The following is a 12,138-nucleotide window of genomic DNA, read 5'->3' on the forward strand; positions in this document are numbered from 1 at the left end:
TCGTCTTTACCAGCGTATTTATTCCAATGCCCTTCATTCACCAGTCTTATTCTTATGTGCAATTAGTGTAAATAGTGTATATATATGTTTTTAATTAATTAATTAATTAATTTAATCCTGTATATAGTATGTTAGTGATTATTATTTAGTTTTTTAACTCTTTAATTCTAGAATTCCTTAAATAAACAAATGAATAACTGATCGATTATAGAATTGAAATTAGGGTTAATTAGGGTTAATTAGGGTTAATTGAAAATTAGGTTGAGTCAATTTTAGTGTTATCATCAATTAGGGTGGGATCAAATGGTTAAGGTTAGGGTAAGGTTAAAATTAGGATTAATCCAATTAGGGTTGAGTGTGATTAGGATTAATTAAAAATTAGGGTTAACAAATGGTTAAGGTTAGGGTTAAATCAAAGTTAGGGTTAGTAAATCTAGGGTTGGGATTAATTTAACATTGGGTGAACTAGGGTTACTTACAATTAGGGTTAACCAATCAAGGGTTAACTAAAATTAGGGTTGGATGAAATGGTTAAGATTAGGGTTAGATTAGAAGTTGGATCAATTAAATTATGATTATATTAATTTAACATTGGGTAAACTAGGGTTACTTACAATTAGGGTTAACCAATTAAGGGTTGACTGAAATTAGGGTTGGATGAAATGGTTAAGATTAGGGTTAGATTAGAAATTGGAGTAATTGAATTATGGTTAAGTGGAATTAGGGTAAAATTAAAATTAGGGTGGACAAATGGTTAAGGTTAGGGTAAGGTTAAAATTAGGATTAATCCAATTAGGGTTGAGTGTGATTAGGATTAATTAAAAATTAGGGTTAACAAATGGTTAAGGTTAGGGTTAAATCAAAGTTAGGGTTAGTAAATCTAGGGTTGGGATTAGGTTAACATTGGGTAAACTAGGGTTACTTACAGTTTGGTGAAATGGTTAAGGTTAGGGTTAAATTAGAATTTGGATTAGTTGAATTAGGGTTAAATGGAATCAGGGTATAATTAAAATTTAAATTAGGGTGAAGATTAGAGTTAAATTAGAATTAGGATTATTTAGGGTTAACTGAATTTAGGTTGGGATCAAATGGTTAGGTTAAATAAGCAGTAATATGCATGTGTATCTAAATAAATTTTCTAATCCTAAAAAATGTTTTTGTCATTTTCTTCTGTCAATTGTCCCTCATAATTTCAACCCATCTTTTTATTTAACCCATATGGTTGTTTTGTCGCTAATTTATGTATCCATTGTCTTTCTCTACATTTTCTTTCTAAATCTGTCCAATTAAAGTTTTTTTGTAATCCAGCCATTCGTAATGACTCTAATCCATGTATTAGGAAATGCTGTACCAGGGGTGTGTCCATTTCTTTTTTATTTTTAATATTATACCTATGCTGTGTAATTCGTGCTGATAACGAATTCTTTGTTTCCCCTACATATTTAATCCCACATTTATTACAAATTATTAAATAAATACAATTTGTGGACCTCGCAGTAAATGTTTGTTCAATTTTTATGATAGTTTTCTCCACTGTGTTTTTGATAAATTTTAGTTTCAACAATTGTTTATCTAGTAATAATTGTTTTTGTGTTAATAGTGATGGTAATTTGGCTCTGACTAACAAATCTTTCAAATTCTTATTCCTCCTATATGCCGAGATTATGTTAAATTTTGGGATTCCTGTAGTCGTTTCCGAAATTTCCTGCAAATTTCGTTTTATTTTATTGTGTAGTACCTTGCCTACTGTACAGAAATTTGTAATGAGAGGAATAACATTTTCTTTCGTTTGTTTTTTGTTGAGAAATGTTTTCAGATGATTTCTTAAATATGATCTCGAATACCCTCTTTTTCGTAGGGTATCAAATAAGATCTTCACCGCTTCCCTAAAATCCTCCTCCCTCGTGCAGATTCGGTGAAAGCGCAGAATCTGGGATTTTACAATTCCTTTAAAAGTATGATTTGGATGGAAGCTAAATTTATGCAATAATGCGTGAGTATCTGTTGCCTTGAAATACACTTTAATATCCAATCGATGATTTTCCTGAAAATTGGGTCCCTTAAATATTGTAGTATCTAAAAAGTCAATAGAATTTTGCTTAATTTCTGCTTTGAGTTTAATTGATGGATCCTGTGAATTTAGTGTTTCCTTGAAATTTTCAAATTCTTGTTTAGTCCCTATCCATAATCCCCAAATGTCGTCCAAATACCGTAGATAACTAGCCGGTTTCTTTTCACATTTGGCCAGTGCTTTTTCTTCCCAGTTGGCCATAAAAATATTGGCATATGCTGGAGCAAATTTTTTACCCATTGCTGTTCCCTTAATTTGCAAATAATATTTTTCATTGAATACAAAGTCATTTCTAGTTAAATTAATTTCTAATAATTGTAATAATTCATCATCTGGTCTGTTTGGATCTGGGTATTTCTGGAAAATTTGTTTTACACATTCAATTCCTGCCGGAATAGGAATATTTGTATATAAACTGTTAACATCCATCGAAAAAAACCAAAAGTCCGAGGTTATTGTAACGTCTTTTACCATCTCTATAAAATGGTATGTGTCTCTCACATAGGATGGATGTTTGATCGAAAGTGGATTTAGATAATGATCCAAATATTCTGCGGTGAAATATGTATCACTCCCACAGTCTGATACTATGGGTCTCCCTGGGGGAATTTCAAATGGAATTGTCCATTTCTCCGGACTTTTATGAATTTTTGGGAGAATATAAAATCTCCTCTCTCTTGGTTCTGAGGTTCCAAGTAGGTACTGTTTTTGTTTTCCATTGATAAATTTTTTCTTTTTTAGATTGTTTATAATTTCCTTTATTTTTGGTAGTGTTTCTCTATAAATGGGTTTTTCCAATTTTTTGTAATATTCTGTGTCATTCAATTGTCTTTCTACTTCCATTATATATTGTTCTCTACTTAGAATCACTACTGACGAGCCTTTATCAGCCGGTTTAATGACTATATGTTTTGTATGCATTAATTCTCGTAAGGCTTTTACTTCTTCTACAGACATATTGTATTTTTCAGTAGTCGGTAAGTAGTGTTTTTTTATTGTCTGCCAATCTTTTTGTATTAATTGTCCCACTTCTGGTGGTAATTTATCCATAGGTGGTTTCCAATCAGAAGAGCCTGTAAATGGTGGTCTCTCCTTACCCATCGAATCCTTAAAGTAAGTTCTTAGCATTAAATTTCGGTGATAATTTTGTACGTCAAATTGTAATTGTATTTTTTGATCCTTACTGACGCTTACTGATGGAATAAATGATAGACCCTTACTTAAAATCTTATATTGTAAGGCAGTTAGTTTGAAATTTTTGGATAAGACCACTATATCTTGGGCTCCCAAAGATTGTAATGTTCTATCCCTCTCCCTGTTAGGACTTAGAGGCTGACCAAGTTTAAAGTCTTCCCCCAGTGGTCAAGCATAGCGGTCGCCGTTTCTTTTGTCCAGTGGATTCCATCCTCCTCCACCTGGAATTGGTCCTCAGGTAAGAGAGGAAGGTAACCCACATTCTTCTGAATATGGTCATTCAATGTTCGCAGATTGTCCTGTTCCTCTGTCGGAAGATTTAGCGAGTAATTAATCAGAGGAACCCAAATTTCTGCGTACGGGAACCTCTTTTTCGTTGTTCTAATCACCGCTTGTACATTTTTAACTGTCGTTTCTTTTGATTTATTCAGTCTGCTGTTTATGCCGAATGACAATATCACTTTTTCTATCACCAGATCTTCTGGTGGTACCGTTTTCTCCATCAGGTAATGTCCATGCCGGAAATGACTTCCCGGGTAACTTTCAATTTGTACGTTTCCGTATGGATGATCCGGTATTCGACTCAAATTAGAGTCCCCCATAATTAGCCACTTCTTCGATACTGACAAATTCCATTCCACTAACTTCCTCTGCGTGTTGGGATGTCTATTAACCCTATATAGTTGGGATTGTGGTGGTATGATGCGAGTGGAGGACTCCGGGAGAACCTCCTCCTCTTCTACCTCTTCATCTGCCCGCCATTGGTTCAATACCTGGGTATGAGAATTCTCTACTCTGTCTTCAACAACCCTCCTCCTAGATCTCCTCTCTGCCCTCTGATTTTTCTTTGGTGTCTCCACAGGTATTGTTTCGTCAACAGGTTCCATTTGAGGTCTCACAATGAGATCCTCTTCCACGCCACCTTGGAGCCAGGATTCTACCCTAGCCTTTCGTGAGGTCCTCGGCGTCTCTATAAATTTTTCCATTGGAGATCGATGCACTAAAGCTCCATCTGTGATCTCCGGTAGCCTCAGTGTCATGATATCGTCATCGTCTGATGTTCCCATGAGTGTCATTTCAGGTCTCTCCAATATGCTAACCTCCTGAGGAGATTCAGTTCCGATCGGTGTCGTGTTTTGAATCGGCCCAGTGGGGACCATGGGCGTCGGCTGTGATTCTGGCACATTCTGGATCACTGGTGCAATATTCTGGATCACCGGTGCAATATTTTGTATAGCCTGCTCTACGGGTGGGCTCCGGGGATGAATTTTTTCTTTAATCAACTTCTCCGTTTGATCAATCACCTGTTGTTTCACATGTGGTAATTTATTCTTGGCCCATCTGATTGCCACCGTGTAGGCCTTTTTCCAGTCCGGGGTAATAAAATCCACAATTTCATTGAGCCATTCCTCCAGGCAAGCCTGGTAGTGTTGAAATAGTATCAAACATGTGGTATAGCCCCAATTTTTTGCGTTTCCCATGATGAGGTCCATTGTTTGGCCTTTGGGGAATGCCGGGTTAATCATCCCCATTAATACCTCGACCATTCTTTCGATCATCTTGGGTTGTGGTTTCCCCCCTGTTGGGTCCACATTCTGTAAGTGGTGTACCACTTTCAGAATATTATACAATTTTTGGACGAGCCTTTTAAACCTGGGGTCAGCCGGTTGTGGCCCTCTTTCAAATCCCCCATTCCTTTGGGGAGGTCTCCTTGGGTCTGGTCCCATCCAACCACGGCTCACTGCGGCCGCATATGAATAAGGACGGGAATCCGGTTTACGGAAAGACCATGGGGGAGGCACTGGCGGGTTAGGAAATTGAGGCTGAACCCTTCCACCCCGATGGTCAAAAGCCACCGGCCGACCGCCGGAGCGAAAGGGAGGTGCACTGGCCTTCCACCCCTGGAATCTCCCTCCACCTTGATTCCCAACTCCCGTCTGATATCCATTCTGGCCTCGGCGACCATACCGGGCCACTGTCCATCCCTCATCCATCATTTTGTTGTAGATTTACGTAATTTTTATTTTTATGAACTCTTTTTTTGTTTTTTTATATTTTTTATTTTTGTAATTTTTTTGTTGTTATAGTATATATTTTTTTGTAATGTTTTTGTATATTTTGTTGTATTTGTTCAGTTTTTATTGTTTTTGTATCCGTTTCTTAGTTTTCTGTCCTTGTCATAAAGTTACTGATTTTCCTGTCGCCTTTGCTATATAATTAATCAATGTTCTATTGTCTAGTCTATAAATTGTATGTTCTACAATGAACTATCAGGTATAGTATTGATAATGTATTGTAAAGATGCCAAAAAAATATTTTTTTCCAAAAAAAATTTTTTTAATAAAGAAATAAAAAATAATAAAGAAACTATCAAACAAAAGTTGTTTTCATTCAATTGTACTTGTATTTATCCAATTATATGTTTGTGTGTGCCAACAACAACGTTTCGGCTTATGTCAAGCCTTCTTCAGGTTTTAGCACACAATTTCTATGATCCTACTGTTGTAGCAAGAGCTGTTACTCGTTCAAAAACAAACATGAAATGACCGGATTTGGCTGGTTCCCTATTTATAGCCTCTGTCTCAGTGACTCCTCCTTCGTCTTTACCAGCGTATTTATTCCAATGCCCTTCATTCACCAGTCTTATTCTTATGTGCAATTAGTGTAAATAGTGTATATATATGTTTTTAATTAATTAATTAATTAATTTAATCCTGTATATAGTATGTTAGTGATTATTATTTAGTTTTTTAACTCTTTAATTCTAGAATTCCTTAAATAAACAAATGAATAACTGATCGATTATAGAATTGAAATTAGGGTTAATTAGGGTTAATTAGGGTTAATTGAAAATTAGGTTGAGTCAATTTTAGTGTTATCATCAATTAGGGTGGGATCAAATGGTTAAGGTTAGGGTAAGGTTAAAATTAGGATTAATCCAATTAGGGTTGAGTGTGATTAGGATTAATTAAAAATTAGGGTTAACAAATGGTTAAGGTTAGGGTTAAATCAAAGTTAGGGTTAGTAAATCTAGGGTTGGGATTAATTTAACATTGGGTGAACTAGGGTTACTTACAATTAGGGTTAACCAATCAAGGGTTAACTAAAATTAGGGTTGGATGAAATGGTTAAGATTAGGGTTAGATTAGAAGTTGGATCAATTAAATTATGATTATATTAATTTAACATTGGGTAAACTAGGGTTACTTACAATTAGGGTTAACCAATTAAGGGTTGACTGAAATTAGGGTTGGATGAAATGGTTAAGATTAGGGTTAGATTAGAAATTGGAGTAATTGAATTATGGTTAAGTGGAATTAGGGTAAAATTAAAATTAGGGTGGACAAATGGTTAAGGTTAGGGTAAGGTTAAAATTAGGATTAATCCAATTAGGGTTGAGTGTGATTAGGATTAATTAAAAATTAGGGTTAACAAATGGTTAAGGTTAGGGTTAAATCAAAGTTAGGGTTAGTAAATCTAGGGTTGGGATTAGGTTAACATTGGGTAAACTAGGGTTACTTACAGTTTGGTGAAATGGTTAAGGTTAGGGTTAAATTAGAATTTGGATTAGTTGAATTAGGGTTAAATGGAATCAGGGTATAATTAAAATTTAAATTAGGGTGAAGATTAGAGTTAAATTAGAATTAGGATTATTTAGGGTTAACTGAATTTAGGTTGGGATCAAATGGTTAGGTTAAATAAGCAGTAATATGCATGTGTATCTAAATAAATTTTCTAATCCTAAAAAATGTTTTTGTCATTTTCTTCTGTCAATTGTCCCTCATAATTTCAACCCATCTTTTTATTTAACCCATATGGTTGTTTTGTCGCTAATTTATGTATCCATTGTCTTTCTCTACATTTTCTTTCTAAATCTGTCCAATTAAAGTTTTTTTGTAATCCAGCCATTCGTAATGACTCTAATCCATGTATTAGGAAATGCTGTACCAGGGGTGTGTCCATTTCTTTTTTATTTTTAATATTATACCTATGCTGTGTAATTCGTGCTGATAACGAATTCTTTGTTTCCCCTACATATTTAATCCCACATTTATTACAAATTATTAAATAAATACAATTTGTGGACCTCGCAGTAAATGTTTGTTCAATTTTTATGATAGTTTTCTCCACTGTGTTTTTGATAAATTTTAGTTTCAACAATTGTTTATCTAGTAATAATTGTTTTTGTGTTAATAGTGATGGTAATTTGGCTCTGACTAACAAATCTTTCAAATTCTTATTCCTCCTATATGCCGAGATTATGTTAAATTTTGGGATTCCTGTAGTCGTTTCCGAAATTTCCTGCAAATTTCGTTTTATTTTATTGTGTAGTACCTTGCCTACTGTACAGAAATTTGTAATGAGAGGAATAACATTTTCTTTCGTTTGTTTTTTGTTGAGAAATGTTTTCAGATGATTTCTTAAATATGATCTCGAATACCCTCTTTTTCGTAGGGTATCAAATAAGATCTTCACCGCTTCCCTAAAATCCTCCTCCCTCGTGCAGATTCGGTGAAAGCGCAGAATCTGGGATTTTACAATTCCTTTAAAAGTATGATTTGGATGGAAGCTAAATTTATGCAATAATGCGTGAGTATCTGTTGCCTTGAAATACACTTTAATATCCAATCGATGATTTTCCTGAAAATTGGGTCCCTTAAATATTGTAGTATCTAAAAAGTCAATAGAATTTTGCTTAATTTCTGCTTTGAGTTTAATTGATGGATCCTGTGAATTTAGTGTTTCCTTGAAATTTTCAAATTCTTGTTTAGTCCCTATCCATAATCCCCAAATGTCGTCCAAATACCGTAGATAACTAGCCGGTTTCTTTTCACATTTGGCCAGTGCTTTTTCTTCCCAGTTGGCCATAAAAATATTGGCATATGCTGGAGCAAATTTTTTACCCATTGCTGTTCCCTTAATTTGCAAATAATATTTTTCATTGAATACAAAGTCATTTCTAGTTAAATTAATTTCTAATAATTGTAATAATTCATCATCTGGTCTGTTTGGATCTGGGTATTTCTGGAAAATTTGTTTTACACATTCAATTCCTGCCGGAATAGGAATATTTGTATATAAACTGTTAACATCCATCGAAAAAAACCAAAAGTCCGAGGTTATTGTAACGTCTTTTACCATCTCTATAAAATGGTATGTGTCTCTCACATAGGATGGATGTTTGATCGAAAGTGGATTTAGATAATGATCCAAATATTCTGCGGTGAAATATGTATCACTCCCACAGTCTGATACTATGGGTCTCCCTGGGGGAATTTCAAATGGAATTGTCCATTTCTCCGGACTTTTATGAATTTTTGGGAGAATATAAAATCTCCTCTCTCTTGGTTCTGAGGTTCCAAGTAGGTACTGTTTTTGTTTTCCATTGATAAATTTTTTCTTTTTTAGATTGTTTATAATTTCCTTTATTTTTGGTAGTGTTTCTCTATAAATGGGTTTTTCCAATTTTTTGTAATATTCTGTGTCATTCAATTGTCTTTCTACTTCCATTATATATTGTTCTCTACTTAGAATCACTACTGACGAGCCTTTATCAGCCGGTTTAATGACTATATGTTTTGTATGCATTAATTCTCGTAAGGCTTTTACTTCTTCTACAGACATATTGTATTTTTCAGTAGTCGGTAAGTAGTGTTTTTTTATTGTCTGCCAATCTTTTTGTATTAATTGTCCCACTTCTGGTGGTAATTTATCCATAGGTGGTTTCCAATCAGAAGAGCCTGTAAATGGTGGTCTCTCCTTACCCATCGAATCCTTAAAGTAAGTTCTTAGCATTAAATTTCGGTGATAATTTTGTACGTCAAATTGTAATTGTATTTTTTGATCCTTACTGACGCTTACTGATGGAATAAATGATAGACCCTTACTTAAAATCTTATATTGTAAGGCAGTTAGTTTGAAATTTTTGGATAAGACCACTATATCTTGGGCTCCCAAAGATTGTAATGTTCTATCCCTCTCCCTGTTAGGACTTAGAGGCTGACCAAGTTTAAAGTCTTCCCCCAGTGGTCAAGCATAGCGGTCGCCGTTTCTTTTGTCCAGTGGATTCCATCCTCCTCCACCTGGAATTGGTCCTCAGGTAAGAGAGGAAGGTAACCCACATTCTTCTGAATATGGTCATTCAATGTTCGCAGATTGTCCTGTTCCTCTGTCGGAAGATTTAGCGAGTAATTAATCAGAGGAACCCAAATTTCTGCGTACGGGAACCTCTTTTTCGTTGTTCTAATCACCGCTTGTACATTTTTAACTGTCGTTTCTTTTGATTTATTCAGTCTGCTGTTTATGCCGAATGACAATATCACTTTTTCTATCACCAGATCTTCTGGTGGTACCGTTTTCTCCATCAGGTAATGTCCATGCCGGAAATGACTTCCCGGGTAACTTTCAATTTGTACGTTTCCGTATGGATGATCCGGTATTCGACTCAAATTAGAGTCCCCCATAATTAGCCACTTCTTCGATACTGACAAATTCCATTCCACTAACTTCCTCTGCGTGTTGGGATGTCTATTAACCCTATATAGTTGGGATTGTGGTGGTATGATGCGAGTGGAGGACTCCGGGAGAACCTCCTCCTCTTCTACCTCTTCATCTGCCCGCCATTGGTTCAATACCTGGGTATGAGAATTCTCTACTCTGTCTTCAACAACCCTCCTCCTAGATCTCCTCTCTGCCCTCTGATTTTTCTTTGGTGTCTCCACAGGTATTGTTTCGTCAACAGGTTCCATTTGAGGTCTCACAATGAGATCCTCTTCCACGCCACCTTGGAGCCAGGATTCTACCCTAGCCTTTCGTGAGGTCCTCGGCGTCTCTATAAATTTTTCCATTGGAGATCGATGCACTAAAGCTCCATCTGTGATCTCCGGTAGCCTCAGTGTCATGATATCGTCATCGTCTGATGTTCCCATGAGTGTCATTTCAGGTCTCTCCAATATGCTAACCTCCTGAGGAGATTCAGTTCCGATCGGTGTCGTGTTTTGAATCGGCCCAGTGGGGACCATGGGCGTCGGCTGTGATTCTGGCACATTCTGGATCACTGGTGCAATATTCTGGATCACCGGTGCAATATTTTGTATAGCCTGCTCTACGGGTGGGCTCCGGGGATGAATTTTTTCTTTAATCAACTTCTCCGTTTGATCAATCACCTGTTGTTTCACATGTGGTAATTTATTCTTGGCCCATCTGATTGCCACCGTGTAGGCCTTTTTCCAGTCCGGGGTAATAAAATCCACAATTTCATTGAGCCATTCCTCCAGGCAAGCCTGGTAGTGTTGAAATAGTATCAAACATGTGGTATAGCCCCAATTTTTTGCGTTTCCCATGATGAGGTCCATTGTTTGGCCTTTGGGGAATGCCGGGTTAATCATCCCCATTAATACCTCGACCATTCTTTCGATCATCTTGGGTTGTGGTTTCCCCCCTGTTGGGTCCACATTCTGTAAGTGGTGTACCACTTTCAGAATATTATACAATTTTTGGACGAGCCTTTTAAACCTGGGGTCAGCCGGTTGTGGCCCTCTTTCAAATCCCCCATTCCTTTGGGGAGGTCTCCTTGGGTCTGGTCCCATCCAACCACGGCTCACTGCGGCCGCATATGAATAAGGACGGGAATCCGGTTTACGGAAAGACCATGGGGGAGGCACTGGCGGGTTAGGAAATTGAGGCTGAACCCTTCCACCCCGATGGTCAAAAGCCACCGGCCGACCGCCGGAGCGAAAGGGAGGTGCACTGGCCTTCCACCCCTGGAATCTCCCTCCACCTTGATTCCCAACTCCCGTCTGATATCCATTCTGGCCTCGGCGACCATACCGGGCCACTGTCCATCCCTCATCCATCATTTTGTTGTAGATTTACGTAATTTTTATTTTTATGAACTCTTTTTTTGTTTTTTTATATTTTTTATTTTTGTAATTTTTTTGTTGTTATAGTATATATTTTTTTGTAATGTTTTTGTATATTTTGTTGTATTTGTTCAGTTTTTATTGTTTTTGTATCCGTTTCTTAGTTTTCTGTCCTTGTCATAAAGTTACTGATTTTCCTGTCGCCTTTGCTATATAATTAATCAATGTTCTATTGTCTAGTCTATAAATTGTATGTTCTACAATGAACTATCAGGTATAGTATTGATAATGTATTGTAAAGATGCCAAAAAAATATTTTTTTCCAAAAAAAATTTTTTTAATAAAGAAATAAAAAATAATAAAGAAACTATCAAACAAAAGTTGTTTTCATTCAATTGTACTTGTATTTATCCAATTATATGTTTGTGTGTGCCAACAACAACGTTTCGGCTTATGTCAAGCCTTCTTCAGGTTTTAGCACACAATTTCTATGATCCTACTGTTGTAGCAAGAGCTGTTACTCGTTCAAAAACAAACATGAAATGACCGGATTTGGCTGGTTCCCTATTTATAGCCTCTGTCTCAGTGACTCCTCCTTCGTCTTTACCAGCGTATTTATTCCAATGCCCTTCATTCACCAGTCTTATTCTTATGTGCAATTAGTGTAAATAGTGTATATATATGTTTTTAATTAATTAATTAATTAATTTAATCCTGTATATAGTATGTTAGTGATTATTATTTAGTTTTTTAACTCTTTAATTCTAGAATTCCTTAAATAAACAAATGAATAACTGATCGATTATAGAATTGAAATTAGGGTTAATTAGGGTTAATTAGGGTTAATTGAAAATTAGGTTGAGTCAATTTTAGTGTTATCATCAATTAGGGTGGGATCAAATGGTTAAGGTTAGGGTAAGGTTAAAATTAGGATTAATCCAATTAGGGTTGAGTGTGATTAGGATTAATTAAAAATTAGGGTTAACAAATGGTTAAGGTTAGGGTTAAATC

The 12,138-nt window shown here is 35.9% G+C and overlaps 1 long non-coding RNA gene across 9 annotated transcripts; it reads left to right on the top strand.

The window, feature by feature from the left end:
- The first annotated feature begins 114 nt into the window (after positions 1-114).
- On the top strand, positions 115-11,807 carry LOC133475436 (uncharacterized). Of its 9 annotated transcripts, none has more exons than XR_009787848.1 (7): positions 115-3,184; positions 3,394-4,042; positions 4,128-9,046; positions 9,256-9,378; positions 9,604-9,633; positions 9,811-9,904; positions 9,990-11,806. It is a non-coding gene; the product is annotated as an uncharacterized LOC133475436 (long non-coding RNA). The 9 variants fall into 9 exon arrangements; XR_009787849.1 differs by having other exon boundaries at positions 3,394-3,516; positions 3,742-3,771; positions 3,949-4,042; positions 9,256-9,904; XR_009787844.1 differs by having other exon boundaries at positions 9,256-9,365; positions 9,990-11,805.
- Positions 11,808-12,138: the final 331 nt, after the last annotated feature.

This window comes from Phyllopteryx taeniolatus, chromosome 3, assembly GCF_024500385.1.
Source record: "Phyllopteryx taeniolatus isolate TA_2022b chromosome 3, UOR_Ptae_1.2, whole genome shotgun sequence".
Taxonomy (NCBI): domain Eukaryota; kingdom Metazoa; phylum Chordata; class Actinopteri; order Syngnathiformes; family Syngnathidae; genus Phyllopteryx; species Phyllopteryx taeniolatus.